This window comes from Ceratotherium simum, chromosome 8, assembly GCF_057802395.1.
Source record: "Ceratotherium simum simum isolate JZ-2026a chromosome 8, ASM5780239v1, whole genome shotgun sequence".
NCBI classification, from domain to species: domain Eukaryota; kingdom Metazoa; phylum Chordata; class Mammalia; order Perissodactyla; family Rhinocerotidae; genus Ceratotherium; species Ceratotherium simum.
In genome coordinates this window covers 75,259,286-75,276,151 of record NC_141907.1, presented here as the reverse complement: position 1 = coordinate 75,276,151, position 16,866 = coordinate 75,259,286, and positions in this window count along the sequence as shown.

Below are 16,866 nucleotides of genomic sequence, written 5' to 3'. Positions count from 1 at the left end.
CAAATGTAGACTAAAACTAGGTAAATTAGTTAATAGATCCATACTATCCATAGGCTCCATACTGAGTTTCATACTAATACTAACAATAATAGCCAGAATTTTCTGAGTACTGGCTATATGCCAGGCATTGGGCTAGGCTCTTGAAATACTCTTTTAATTAATGACAATAAGAAGTATGTATCATGATCTCTATTTTATAAATATGGAAACCTAAAATCAAAAGGTCAAATAAATTGTCCAAGATGAAAGAGCTACCAGTTTGTAGGGCTGGGATTTTAATCTAGCTGTGTTTGACTGAAAAAACTGTTGTTTCTACTTTAACATGTTTCTTCTAAACAACACCAAGACTAAGACATGCCAGCCCAAATGAAGAACTAACCCACAATCTCTGGCTAACGAGACCAGTACTTGATTTCTGCTCTTTCATGATTTCTACTGAAGAGGACTTAGAATACTATGTGAGAAATGGGGTCAAGCATACAAGGCACTAAGCTTAAGGAATTTTAAACCACCAGGTTCTTTTTTTTTTTCTTTCCTTTTTGTATGCCCTACTCAGAAGCTTCCATAGTGAAAATTACTTTCCCAAAGCATATGGCCTTTTTTAATTTATCTTTTTCCACTAGTTAAAAATGTTTATGATGAAGAACAACTCTCCTCACATCCCATATGTTTGCTCATCTCAAGGAGAAGCTCTGCAGAGCTGGTTGAAGCAAAGAATTATGTTTCCCCTAATACCATATAATATAGGCATTGGCAGAACACAAGAATATAAAATTTCATGAAAGCTAGAGGAATCTGAGGTTGATAGTAAGCACAACTTAACCAGAATAGCATAGATCACAAATTGTAATTGAAGGAAATAAGATTTCAGAAACGGCATTCATCACTAATTCACTCATCTACCCCTTTTATTGATAGTTCTAGCTAACTATTATGTGATATGAGTTGTTATGATGATGGATAAAGAGGATAGAATAGTTTCCAGAGGTAATAATGTGCAGATAAAGTACCTATTTATGAATTTTTTTAAAAGTTTCCTGCTCTAGTTAAGGCTTGTCATGGGGTAGGACCCCTCGGTGATACTGCTAAGGAAACAAGTGGTCAATAAAATCTCCTAAGATTCTGCCAACTAGACCTGTCCTTGTCTCTATATTACTGCAGGGACCCCGAAAAGCTACAGCAGGGCCCGTTGGGCAGACTGTGCTCATGAGAGTGTCTTGGTACTGGTAATAAATATAATGATACCAAGATATCAGTGCTTATGATAGCAAAAGATTTTCACTCAAACACAAAATCTGTCATTTTTTAATTATGAGAAACCAAGTTTTTTAATAAAAAAATATTTCTGATTTTATTTTACATCTACAAATAGGGCCTGGAAATTTCATGTGGCACAAAAAAGCTTGTATACTTCTACTCAGTCCAAAAAAAATCAGGGAGTTACTATCGATTGATCTAGGTGGAAAAAAGTCTTTACCCAAATAACACTATGGGCTCAAGTGAGAACCATTTTAGATTCTTGAGTTCCCTTTGTTCATTTTAATACCAATTCCAGCCAAGATATTTTAGTGGCAGTTATAACTGTTTTACAACTGCCTTGGAAGCTCGTCATGTCAGAGCACTTACAGAGATGCTATCATAGTAGGCTGTCTCAAGAAAGCCTCAGCGAAGCCCTAAAATAAAAGCTCACCAGTTGGCAAAGTCACAAATTCATAAAGTACAAGTGAATTGGAAATTCACTAGGTAAATAAAAGCTCCAAGTCTTTTCAACACAAAGAAAAATAGGTCACTGCTTTATATGTGTGCCATTCGCACCAGAATTCTAAAATGAAACCTAATAATTTCTTACTAAGGCCTTAGTTAAATAAAATATTTAGATGTTTTTAAAGCAACAAGACAAAAATAAATCATTGCGCCAGATGCAAAAAAAAAATAATATGCTTACACACAAAGCCTTCTTAATGCTGGAGGTACCTTCGAAAGCCTCCTTAATCAGTTCAAAGGGAAAAAGAATATCAACGCCAAGCGCTGCCAGTTCTAGTGAGAGAGCTGTTTATTACATGCAGCGAAACGAGCAGGTCGTGGCCCAGGGGAGCGCGTCATCGCAGCTTTTTTAATGGCCTATCCATATTACCTCATGACAACTGTGCGCCCAGCACCTCCAGCTCTCTGCAGCAAGGCTAGGTCACCGTGAACCTGAATGACCTCATCTCCTAGGTGTGGGTCTGGCTGTTTCAGCCGTCTGTGCACAGTCAGAGCCCAGCAACTCATTTGGGTAGATTACACTAGTGATAAAGATATCATATAGCTTTTTCCACAATGTAGTCTTTTCTCCTAATGGTGTTATCATTCTTCAAATTCAGCGATAAGGCTACTGAGAGTTTTCTTGTGATGCTTTCCATCTTACATTCATCCCTAATACCTCACCCACTTGTCACCCCACCATGTTCCTACAGGGTGGTGCACTAGGCAATGTTCCCAATTTACGGTAGGAGAAAAAGGGCTTTATTTTTCCTCATTTGAAAGATTTTGGCCCAATTAGCAGCATGATTTAGCTCTTAAACAGATATTGTTGAATTGAACAAAATATTAAAGTAGAGTTTTCACCCATGGCAATATTTTATAAATATTGCCCAAAAACTTGAGCAATATTTATAAAAGTAGACCCTTTGCATCTACAGATTGAACAGCTGTTCAATCTGCACTTTCAACCTGAAAGTCAATGAGTTATTTGTAATTTCGCTGAGACCTAAATTTGAATCATATGCATTAGAATATACAAGAGTGAGTTTCTTAGCTGGTGAGTGAGCAAAACAAATGGACTGATATTCATATCTCAGGACTACTTATTCTTTATCTGTCTACATATAGATATTATTGGAGGGAAAGGAGGATTATATGTTCTTATTTGAAAAGGGAAATTCACAGAGGTCCTGTTTCATACCAAAATCGAGGATCTACTGGTGGATGGCAAATACCAAGAACCCATAGCAGATATATCTTAACAATCATTCTCTCTTCTGAGATTATATTCAACCTAATCTTCCTTCTTACGCAGCCCTCCAGGTAACCATTACCAATCTATCAGAATAGGCATGAGAGAGAAAATCTATTTGCCATCCCTAGTCTACTATGTATGAAGATGCATTGGTAGGATTTCTTTTATTTTGAAATTTTCTTTACCATTTTAGTCTTCTATAATCTAAATGTTGTTAATAAAATAAAAGAGGTTAATTGTATTAGAACAGAGCTGGAATATTTAGGAAAAAGGGCAACAGAGTTATTCCCAACTATAAATAATTTAGATTTATAGTAATATATAATAATTTAAATAATATGCTTCTTTATTAGCATATTAGCTTTCAAAATCTTTTTAGAAACCTTTAATGTGAAATAAGGTGCTGAAAGGCTACAATCTATACAATACCTGACCGACGTAAGTATCCATTACCTCACTTCAAATTCAACATTCAATTTAACACAAGGTCTTACTTGCTAAACTTCTTCCAGCATTGCACTCTCAGTAAAAGGCCCCTGGGAGTCACTATTAACTCTCTTCCAAAGCATGCAAAATTAACCTTATTTCCTCTTTTAATGTGATTTGTAGATATTTATGTATGATAAACAGCATAGATTCAATGTAGATTAGTTATGGTTGAACTCATTCCATGTAAGTGGCATCATAGCTTCTTAAGTCCTTATACACAGACAGTGTTGAATATTTGATTTAGGTCACTTTAAGGAAGTTCTCTAGGCCTTGGCCGACAGTAGCATGGCTTGCCTTGACCTTAATCTTTTAAGCACACTTTTTAAGTTGATGTGAAGGAGAAGAGAGAGAAAAATAATTGCCAATTTCAAGACAAGAAATAGAATTGAACCCACACTGGTTGACAATTAAGTTTCTAAAAGCCTACTTAAATGGAACCAAAGGTCTTCCTTAAAGGCATTATTAGGAAAAAATATTATATGCAGTCTACCATTCCCTGGAGTCATAACATTTTTAAAAGCCATGCTCTATTGAAGAGATTTTTTTCAAGTACTTCATGTCTTATTGTTATCTTATTTCATAGTGAGCCAGTGGGATTTCTCAGTTGAAATGTCAGGTTTATAATTAGGATTCCTATGATATAAAGTTTATCTTGCCTAAAGATGTGGGTAGTTTTTCAAAGATTTGTATTGTGTAATACACCAATTAGAGAAATCTTTATTGAGCCTTTCACATTATAAATTAATTTTATACTACTTCTTTTTCTTTTTGACCTTTCTAATAAAATAATAAACTATTTTGAACAGTGAACTTTAAGATTTGTAAAGCAAAACTTACGAGATTGGATAATTTATTTAGGTAAGAGATTGAATTTTGCCTAGTTCCCTTTAAGATTGAAGGAAATATTTATTATAACAGCCTACACATTATCACCCAGACAGGAGTCAATTCTCTATATTCTGAGATGTACTAATCCTTCGATACAACTTTTTACTTTTGTGATATTTCTAGTACCTAGAGCATTGTTGAACCTCCCTCAAGTAAACTTCTCAATTATGGAATTAAGTCCATCATTTAAAATAGTGAGTTTTAATAATTTTTATAATTAAAGTTAACTCTAAATAGAAACTTTTAAATATCATGAGAACATATATATATATATATAACCAAAATGAAAAAAAAATCATCCTCATTTCTTGGATTACTAATAACATTTACCATTGTGATTGCTTCTCTTTCATCAAATAACCTATTCCTATCGTCATAAACGTTGTTTTATTACCTTCACATTTTCCTTTATTTTATAGAAATGGTTAGCAAAAGTAAAATGTACAGTTTCAGAAAATGGTTTCAATATCTGATATATACAGAATATGATGATTTGTATTTGAATAAAATATTAGGAATAAAAAAGGATTTAAACTGTCTGATAAAGAGAAAACTAGGTCAGTTTAAACATTTCACTTTCAATTACAGGGTGAAAAATCTCATTTATTCAGGATTTTTATTACTTCAGGATTCATGACAATTAGGGCAATGACTAGATTAAAGTTTATAGTTATCTCTGAAGAAAAATTTCACTCTTTAACACAGTCAACTTTCCTCTATATCTTTTTACCCTTTATTATGAGCATACTTCTGTTTTAGCAAGCATCAGGACCTGAAATTATAATTTATTCTGAAGCAAATTAAATAGATGATGAAAAAGCTTTTAATTTTCCATAATTAATGTATTCTCACTAGTTACCTGCCTCTCCCTTGGTTTACTCCACAAATAGGCTGTGGTCCCTAGGAGGAAAGAGGCATAGACTCCTACTATTGATGAGCAATTTGCCACACATGTGCTCAGAATCTGTTCTTAATCACTTGTTCAAAAATAGTTATCAAGAGCTATTCTTTCAAACAGTGCTAGGCTTCAGGGGACCCAACAATAAATAAGATAAAATCTCTGGCTTAAAGTTACTTCTATTCTAATTGTAAATCCAATCCAATAAATATGTTTACGTTATCTAGCGATAAAACAGCCATTGGGGTAAAAAAGGAAAGCTCCACAGAAATCCATAGAAGTGCAGCTAATCCAAATGGGGTTGGTCAGGAAGCCCAATACAGGTGTGATGAGGGGAACTCCCAGGAAGGAGTTTAACAGTGCAAAAATTATTTTTCCACTACCGTACTTTTTTTTTCTTAATAAAGCATATATTTAGTTCATACTCTAGGATCAAACTGTTTGTATTCAAATCCTATTTGTACCACTTTCTACCTGTATGACCTCACGTTCTTTACTATTTTGTGTCTCAGTTTTCTCATCTGTAAAATGGGATTCTAGTGGTAACCTCACTGACTTGTGGAGATAAATGAGATACTACAGATTCTAAGTAAAACATTGAAATAGTTTTGACACATGGCAAATGCTTAATAAATGCTAGCTAGCTATTATCATCATCATCGTCATTGCGGGCTATGAAGAAAATAACTTAGTATCCCTGCAGTGTACTAGCTTCTCTCAATAAATTGTGCTGAAAACTTGAGATTCTGGGCTATGAACAAGCCCTGAGAAGTGAATTTACAACTCTATAAATAGTGAGAGGACTCCAGAGAGATTTACCTAACTCAAGAGGCATACGTTTACATTTCAAGAGAGACTGAGACCCAGGACCTTGGAGACATCTCTAGGTCGTAAAAGCCAGAGACAATGAGGCTTACCTGCCCATTGGAGAGATTTACCTTCCAAAAGGTTAGAGTGAGAACCCCTTATCCTTCCCATCTCCAAGGAACAGACATTTTTCTCCTTTCTTTCTTGATATATAAGAGGAAGGTAGCCATACTTTTCTACTGTACAGTAGTCCCTCCTTATCCACAGTTTCACTTTCCATGGTTTCAGTTACCCACGGTCAACAGGGGTCCAAGAGTATTAAATGGAAAATTCCAGAAATAAATAATTTATGTTTTAAATTGAGTGCCATTCTGAGTAGTGTGATGAAATCTCACACCATCTTGCTCCATCCCAACCTGGATGTGAATCATCCCTTTGTTGGATCCCCAACCATCAACATCGTCCTCTCCTGACATCGAACCATCAACATCAACATGGCTCCATGATCTTCCTTCTGACATATCGTCAGAAGGTCATTAGTAGCCTAATGCCACATGGCAATGCCTAAGTCATGCACCTCACTTCATCTCATCATGTAGGCATGGTATCAGCTCACATTATAACAAGAAGAAAAAGGCTGAGTACAGTACATTAAGATATTTTGAGAGAGAGAGAGAGACCATATTCACATAACTTTTATTACATAACTTTTATTCACATAACTTTTATTATAACTTTATATTGTTATAATTGTTCCGTTTCATTATTAGTTATTGTTGTTCATCTCTTACTGTGCCTAATTTATAAATTAAACTTTATCATAAGTATGTATGTATACAAAAAACACAGTATATATATATGGTTTAGTACTATGTGCGGTTTTAGGCATCCACTGGGGGTCTTGGAACATATCACCTGCAGATAAGGTGGGACTACTGTAACAGGCAGATAAAATCTGTTTTCTTTCATCTCCTCACCTATGGAGTGTGAGGCCACTCACAAAGGAGATTTTACCATCTGGCTTTCATTATGTGGTCCAGGAGTAAACACTAGGGTAAAGGGGGTCAACACAGCTATTAATGACTAATTTGTCTCTGATCCAGAACATCTTGGGTACACATTCAGGATAAAATAATAATCATTATTCCAAACCCAACAATCATCATCATCATTGTGGCAGAGAATAGCTAGAATCTAGCTGTTTGATATGCAAACACCTGTTTCTTTTCTTCCTGGGTACAGGGCTAGACTGTATTTTCCAGCCTTTGTTGCAGCCATGTGACTAAGTTTTGGCCAACAGAATGTGGGCAGAAGTGATTGCCACCTCCAGGCCCATAAAACCTACTCTTCAATTCTCTACATATTTTCTCTTCCCTCATCTGCTGGCTGGATACAGAAAATCCAATAGAAAACTTTGAAATCTTAGATGTTAATGGAGCCACTAGATAGAAAGAGCCTGGGATCCAGCAAGGCTATATGAAGGAAACTTCCTCTAAACCATCTCTACTAATCTTCATTATTCTGAGATGTGAGTGTGAAATAAACCCCTTTGTTGTGAAAAGCCTCTAAGATTTGTGTGTGTGTGAGAGGGATGTTATAGAAGTTGGCCTACACTAATACAAAAATTGAATCTTCTTAATCATTACGAAAGTCTCCCAGTTGTAGATATTTAGAAAAGGACCAATAGGGCTGTTTGTATCCTCTCCTTTCCAAAGGAATTCAGATAATCAGCCATGACCCTAGACCAAAAGCAAAGGATAGACTGGGAGTAGGGGTTTTTGTAGGTAATGCATATGTGAAAGAGAGAGAATGGAATAGAAAGTGAGGAGGAAAATGGTGCACTTTACAAAATACAGTTGTAAGTCTACCGCTCATTCTAGTTCCTCTGTTTCTCATCTCTTATATATGACTATTAACCCTAAGTTTTCAACCTTCTAATCTATTTTTTTTCAATGTTCAATCCAATTAAACATTAGTTCAAGTACATGCTGAATTTTCCACACTATTGAATTTTCCAGTTCACTTTTCTTCAAAGTAAAAGGGCATTGACGGAATGTACTCTTATGAATCAGGCACTTTATATGTATGATTTTCTTATTCAATCCTCACAACAAACTTTTAAGGTAAATGTGTTCTGAAGCATCGCTTTTCTTTTCTATAATTTTTTTAATAATGAAGAAACATTTAAAACCTACCTAAAGAAAGCAAAAATTTAAGTTTTGAGTCTTTTTAAAATTACAAAATAATCTGAGAAACAGATCACCTCATTCTCTCATCCAATTGTCAATTCCTCCCATGGGTTAGAGATCCAGGAAGAGATAGGCTTAGGGACAGAGAGAGAGTTAAGCACCATCTGGCAGACAAAGTACATCTAAATAGTAAGAGTATTGACTTTGTAAATGAAGTGTAGGTTCAGTCTAAGAATAAGAATTCTCTTTATATCCAATGTTCTGCCTCTTAAATATTCTGATTTCTTCTTTAAACTCACAATGGCCATGTATTTCTTTAGAACAATTAGGAAAAACAATAGAATATATATATATATGATATGCTTTTTCATTTGCAAATCTAAAAGACAGATTTATTGATTATGCTCACACATCCCCACAGAAGCTGACCGTGATTTCTATTGCTCAGTCAAATACTCCTGCCATGTGCTCTTATATCACTTCTTGTTTACCCTGTCCCTTAAGATTCCGCATAGAAGGGCTGTACACCTTTCCTTCAAACTCCACTGCCAGTGGTGAGTCACTGTGGCATTTCTACCCCTCAGGTGCCTCTCTCAGTCAATAGCAGTGTTGAATAACAGCAAGGTGATGAGCTACTTAGCACTACAGGATGGTTACCATGTTCAAGTGTAAAATAATCCAGAAGCAAGGGAACAACAGAATAGTATAGACTGGAATAAATGCAATGAAAAAAAAAAAAGTTAAGGAGATTATGTTAGAGGAAAGGGCAGGACTTGAAATGGAATCTGATTTTAAGGCCATAGATATTAGAACAAGATTTACTCTCTGGCATAGAGATATTAGAAATTGTACATGGGTCGTAAATACAGAGACACCTCTAAGATAGCAGAAAGAGGACACATTCCTCTCTGAAGAATTTTTTTGTTTGTTTTTTTGAGGAAGATTAGCCCTGAGCTAACATCCATGACCATCTTCCTCTACTTTAGATGGGATGCCGCCACAGCATGGCTTGACAAGCTGTGCGTAGGTCCACGCCCAGGATCTGAACCTGCGAAACCTGGGCTGCCGAAGCAAAGCATGTGAACTTAACTGCTACGCCACCAGGCCGGCCCCCCAAGAACTTTTGATTATAGATTGTTTTGGGAACCCAAGAGGCCAAGCAACTATCTTACTACAATCCCTACATAGTCATCTTTGTATTTCCTATCCCATGTCTCTGCCTCAGGTTAATGATTCCAGGAAATACATCAGAGATCCAAGTATATTACAGCTCCACGGTCCTCTAATCCTGTGTTGTTCCATAGTCCTCACATATCTGAAATTACTTTTCTCTTTCCCCTTGTTAGGTGCCCTGATGGTGCCTTATGAGCCAGACAATTGTGTTTGTATCCATCCTACTCCCAGACATGCTCATTCACATAGAAACATACATTCTTATTAAACATATTCCGAATTTTTAAATAATTATTGTGCTTCTGCAACTCCTTGAGCCTCCATTTCACACAAGGCTCATCAACTAAATAACTAAACAATAATCATAACTTCAACTCTAACAGTTGTTTTGTCCAATACTTTTCTTTCACTAGAGCATTTCTGTAAAAAAAATACTTGTAAATGAATAGGACTTTGTAATCAAATTGGTATAAATCAATCTGTTATACAGAATTTTTTAATTAATAAAATCTAGTGTTTTTAACCTTACAAGAAACATTACGTACTGTGTTCCATAAAGAATTCTTGTAAAATAAAAGTTCCATTATTCCAATATTTTGTTCTTACATTTATTTAACAAATATTTATGATAATTTAATATAATTAATTGAAGGTAGGGAGAAAGTGTCCCTTATTTCAAGAATGTCACTATCACTTCAAAAAGGATCTCAAAAGTATAGCATCTTGAAAAACAGATCACTATATAAAGTGATTATTGCATTATGCACATACATCTCCATTGAAAGTAACATCAATTCATAGTCTGACATCATATACCATTCGCTTACGCTTAATATAGATTTTTTCAAATCATATTTTAGTTTTACCTAATACACACCAAATAACTTATTAATTAATGTATTATAATTATTTAATATAAATATAAAAGAAACTATGTTTTTAGTTAAAGGAGTGTGGTAAAAAATAATCAATGATTACTTTAAAATTAATGTATTATAAAAATTGCAACAGAAAAAATCCTCAAATCAAAGACATTTATGTCTTCTGGATTGAAACAAAATAAAAGTAGAAGTTGAAGATATTCCTGAACTAGGATAATAAATGTAGAAATAAATTGTACAATGACATAACACATATTTTCAGCCAAAATAAACTAAGGAATTAAGTATATTTGTACAATTTTGTCTTGTAACTTCTTTACAGTAGGCTGGAAAAATAATCACTAGTGATATTCAATTAATATTTAGGGGTGACAGGACAGAGATGGATGACATGTAGTCATTCTTTGGGAAAAGGTAGATTTGTGAGACTTTAAAATTGGATGAAGGTAAAAATATTAAAACTCATGGATTGTGTGCTCCTTTCAGTGCTGTGCATATACTAGGTACTCAACAAATACTTCTTGAATTAAATAATTAAATTATTCATCTTCTACTTTAATTTTAGTACAGAGATTATAAGATAGATGTATGATAAGGAAGAATGACTTGGATCAAGAAAGGACTAAATTAATAAAATGGCATTTTTACAAAGATTAGTAGTAATGGAAATTTTTATTCATCCAAGTAGGCAAATGAGATAACATCAGATGCAATACACCTGTCTGTATTAGCATTTGAGTGAATTTGATTCTTGAGAAAACTAAATATATTCCTGAAACAACAGAAGAAAATATTAGAGCTACAATTTATAAATATAGAAAGTATGACTGAATGGTGACTTGTACCCAGTAACGTGAAATAATTAGACTTGGAGTAAATAAAATGATAGAAATACTGCTTGAAGTGGTGGCATACGATTTTTAAAATCCAGTTTTCAGAATGACAACTTCAAAACCTGAAAAAATCCTCAAAAACAAAGAGAATTAAATTACAAATGTTGCTGTCAAGCTGAATAATAAAAACAGTTTAAAACTGCATAATGAGCTTGGCAAGCAAGTACATTAAAAGATCCAGTTGGCAATATTATCCTAGCCACTCTCCTTTGAAATTTCCCTGCTCTCTTCCACCCTGCTGTCTTTTTCTCTCTTTTCCTTCACATTCATTGATTTAACTATGATTCAGACTCTCATTATCTTAGGTCAGAATTACAGAAATAATTTTGTATTTTTGTAAAATTTTGTACAGAAATAATTTTATCTCCCTGACTCTGAATGCCCCTTTACTGTTCAATCTTAAGTTTGCAGATCAAATTTTCCCTCTTGGCTTTAAGGGATCTCAATAACACGATCCACTCCTACTCTTACATGTCTTTCTCCTCATTACTCCACTTACACGCGTTTTTGCTCTGATCAAATCATATTTCACATCTTATTCTACAATACGATCCAATTGGCTTTAAATATTTGTTCTGCAATTATATTCTAGACATAGCACTGGAAGTCGAAGCTGCAAAGAAAAGCCACAATCCTGCCTTCAGTCTGTTTGGGAAGAAAGTAAGCGAGCCCAACGCACTAAGTGTTATGGGAGCATGAGGGGACACAATTCAGTTTGTGGGAAATCAGATCTCATGGTAGGTGATACATGAACTTTCTCTCACTTCCACTTACTTGATATGTTTACCCACTTTCCCCCTGTGAAGGATGACATGAGTGGAGCCATATTAAAATAAAGCCAGAACAGCCTTTTTGGAGGAATTGCCTTGCACATCTTGTTTTCTTTATCTTCCAAAATGGACCAATCTGCCAGCATTTCAGGAAGTCAGAAAGGACAAGAATATCCTGTTTGTAAGGACCGATGAAATTGGACTTTGCTGATGACCGAATAGCTGATCAATCAATGAAGGACAAGTCTAGCTTTTTGCCTGATGATTGAATCTCAAGCCTATCAATGAAGTACAAACCTAGCCTTACCTCGTCTAGCCCCAATGAACTCTTCTTTAATACAACTCACCTCATCTTCTTCTCTTTTTTCATAAAAAGCCCCTCTCCTGTGATTGTGACACTATTTGGGTGTCTACCTGAATCTGTGCTCTCTGAATTGCAATTCTATAATCCCAAATAAATGCTTGCCTCTTAAACTGGTTTCTGTGTATGTAGGTTGAGACTTCCACTGATTTTTATCATGCTCAAATTTTCCTTTATTAATCTAGACATTTTAACTTCGTTTTACATACAGAACACAAGCTAGCACTTACATTTTACATTTAAAAATAAAATAGTTGGAAAAAACGGAAATCACTCGCAAATATTCTCCTTAAAGTTAAGACTTAAACAAATAAAGGTAACTCCAATTGAAACTGCCACTGGTGGCAGACAGGACAGTGGATAATTCAAAATCAAGATGCTGAAAGAGAAGGATTAGCACAAGGGAATTTTCTATGTCTACCCTGGCTAAGATTTCATTAGTTTTCAGGGAATAGATTTTGAAATAAGCACAACACTGGAATTTAATGTTGATAGTTGGACATATATAAATATGTTTAAATTAACTCGTTAATAAACCGCATAGTCTTTATTTCATAATGCAAACTTAATCATTCATAATTGATGGCTTCATTTTAAAAAATAAAATAAAATCCTGAGAGAAGGAACTCCTTCAGACTCTATGATAGGCTGAATAATGACCCCCAAAGATATCCAGGTTCTAATCCCTAGAACCTGTGAATGCCAATTGGTTAACTTTTTTGGCAAAAGGAACTTTACAAATATGATTAAGGTAAGGATTTTTGAGATTATCCTGGTTTATCTGGTTGGGATTTAAATGTAATCAAGTGTGTCGTAAGAGAAAGGCAGAGGGCAACTTGACTACAGAGAGAGAAGGCAATGTGACTACTGAAGCAAGATGAGATCTTGCTGGTTTTAAAGATGGAGGAAGAGACCACTACACAAGGAATGCAAGGAATGCTGCTCTAGAAGCCAAAGAAGAAAAGGAACACCCATCCCTGCTAATACCTTGATTTTGGCCCAGTGAAACTGGTTTTGGACTACTGATCTCTAGAACGGTAAGAGAATAAATGTGTGTTATTTTAAGCCACCACATTTGTGGTATTTCATTTCATAGCCATAGGAAACTAATACAAACACTATTAAAAATAGTTCCTCATTCATAATAATCTTGAAGTTCTGGGGCCCACAGTTGTTGGATTAAGAAACATAGTACAGAATGGTGTTTTAGTGATGCTCAGTCCTATTTACGTGTGTGAGAAACTGCAAATATATCTGGTTACAATACTAGACACAAAGTAGATGTCTATTATTAGATTTTTTTCTTCTATTCATGTATTTGTGTACCCAGGAGTTATTAGTTTCATAAATTACCTACCATAAAGCTAAAATATATGGTATAGTAATAAAGCCAAATATATTGTCTTCCATATAATTTCTTCAATTTTTTTCTAATCCTAGTATAGACTCATCTCACTATACTGGAAAATCAGTGTAGATTCAGCCAAGATATATAACACCTGCCAGATATGCTTGGGTTCTTTGGAAGATAGTACTGAGCAGCTAGGTAAAGGTAAAGTGGTGAATGCAATTTGTCTAAAATAGGTGGAAAACTTAGCACACATCATTGAATTTGTATGCTCCGAATGCTTAGGTTTAAAAGTCAGTAAGCCTGGCAAGAGAGACATGGCAAGACATCTAAATGGAAGTAAAATTTTCTTTTGGAAAAAGTAAACACTTAGAGAAATAAAAAGGGGCCACTCAATTTCACAAGAAGCAGTCTTGAGAGACTTTATGTGGCCTGACAAACAAATGACCTAGAGGAAAGTATAATTCAAAATAAAATGGAGCAGAAGAAATCACCTAGAAATGAACACGATCACTTTCTCAAGTAGACAGTGTTATCAGGTTGACTGAGGACTTGTTTCTGGCTCTCCTAATTTGCAGAACACTAATTTTACCAGGAAAAGGCATAAATCCCACAATGCTAGGAACTATAGATATACTTATTTGCAGAATTTGCAGAACTGCCATGAAGTATTATCAAACACAACTCTAAATGCTCAAATGACCATGTAGAAATCATAACCCATAGTGGGCTCAAATCCCTTACTCTTAAACCAATTTTCTTTAGTTGAATAAATTATATATTATGAAACCCAGTGAAGTGACAGGTAATGAAATAAGGTAACTTCCTGTAAAGGAAAATAATCCAAAGGTTATTCAAATTCAAAGTGTAAAGGACATTTGATATGTGAAGGCTGGAGGATTATTTGAACAATTAAACCTTTACCGCATTCAGCAACAGTTAAGTGAGGTTAGCGATCTTATTTTCCATAACTAAGGACAAGGCAAGGCAGAGCTTTCATTTGCAAGAAAATGAGCTAAGAAAAAATCTTATTAGCAACTCTCTTCAGCTTGAATTGCAACCAAAGAGCTCAACAGTGCTTGTCAAGAGGAGAGTGAGGTCTCCAGTCTTTATTAGCTCTACAGGTGAAACAATGAACCTGCTGTAACTGAAAAATGAAGGAATTCATCCAGTTGTTTTAAGAAGTTGGAATTTCATTCTCTAGGTTTAGCTTCAGTAGTCCCTCAGCACATTTTGGAAGACAACATGCAGTTATCTCCTTTTTTGTTATCACTAAGGTTGAATCATTTCTGGAAATATTTTCAAAAGAGAAACAAAGATATATATTTAGATATACTTGACATATGTGTTTGCCTGTGAACAGCTATATGAATATTTTTTAGTATTTCTGGTACTCTACAGGTAATATGTAGTGTGACCAATACAAATTAGCCTTATTAAGACAAATTTACATAAAAGGCAATGCTTGCCTTCCTTTGCCTTTGTCTCTTACAGTCAAGCGGGGTTCGTGCTGTTCAGGAAACCTTGTAAAACACCCTCACAAGGCTGGAGTCACAAGTTCAAATTACCTTAGACGTTGGGTATTATAGAAGCTATGGCAACATGAAGAAGACATGCCCCATCTGAATGCATTCAAATTCAATTTTATTTTAATGGTGTTGGCAAAAGAAAGGATATCTATGTGTCAGTTGTGCCCTGTGCCTGTGGATCACCATTTTGGGACTTCTGCCATAGACATTACTTTCCAGGATTTGTTGAGAACATCTAAGCATAAATTCCGTCATGAGATCTAAATACTTACTATACGTACATCATAGCACATAGAAAGTTTTCTGATGTAAATCCTTATTAATAAAGTGGTGATAAAGCCTTAGGAACTCAATAAAGAAACTGACGTAGGTCCAATCCAGAGTATCTCTTTTGGATCACATTGGGCCATCTCCGCCCAGGCTAATCAGAAACATTCACTTCTTGATAATACTAGTACTTATTACTAATGCTTAATCCTAAACTGGGACTCTGCTTTTGCACTTAAAGTTCTTATTACTGAAGCTTTATCTTCAAATTCTGTAATCTTTCTTCTGCAGTATCTAATCTGCTATTAATCCTATCCAATGTACTTTTCGTCTCAAACATTGTATTTTTCATCCCTAGAAGTTCAATTTGGGTTTATTTTATATGTTCCACATCTCTCAACATACTTACGCTTTCCTCCACTTTTTTTTATTATTTGGAGAATATAAGGGCTCTTTTAATGCCCTTGGCTACTTATTCTATTATCTGTGTCATTTCTGGAAGGTTTACATCAATTGACTCTTCTCCTTCTTATGGGTACTAGTTACCTGCTTCTTTGCATACCGGGTAAGTTTTTATTGAAATGTTACTGGGTCTCAGATTTTTTTTTTCTTTTTTGGGAGAGAGTAATCCTTTAAATATTTTTGAAATTTATTGTGGTTTGCAACTAAGTTACTTGGAAACAATATGAGGATATTTTGAGACTTGCTTTTAAGTTTTGTTAGGCAAGACTGTAGCAGCCTTGCATCTAGGTCTAATTGGCCCCGCTACTGAGGCAATCAATAGCCTCTGCCTCAGGCATTACAGCTGGCTTTTGGGAATGTGAATTATTCCTAGCTCCACGTGAGTGCTGAGAATGGTTTCACCTCTTCCTTTACAATGGTCCTTTCCCTAGCTTTGAGTAGCTTCCTCACAGAAAATGCTCTGATCAGAACTGAGCTGAAGACTCACAGGGAACCTTCTGCAGGCCTCTGAGCTCTCTCCTGAACTTCTCTGCTCTCAGGTGCATTGCTCTTTCAATTCTAGCCAGCTTAGCCTCCCCCAAACACTCTCTTTCCTCAGCAGAGGGAGACCACTTTGTTCTGTTTGGGTTCTTCCTCTCCGCACTTAAGTCTGGAGACCCCAGACAGTCAGGGCAAGTGTAAGGTCCACCCCAATTGTTTCTCCTAACTCAGAGATCACTATCCTGTGCAGCCTGTTGTCTAATGTTTGAAAGTGTTGTTTTACACATTTTTATCCAGATTTTTAGTTGTTTAAGCTAACAGAGTAAATTTGATCCCTGTTACTCCATTATGGCTGATAAATGGAAGTCCCTCCTGAGGTTTTATCAACAGATGGCTGGTTAATAATTTTCTATGTGACCTGATCTCTTTTTTC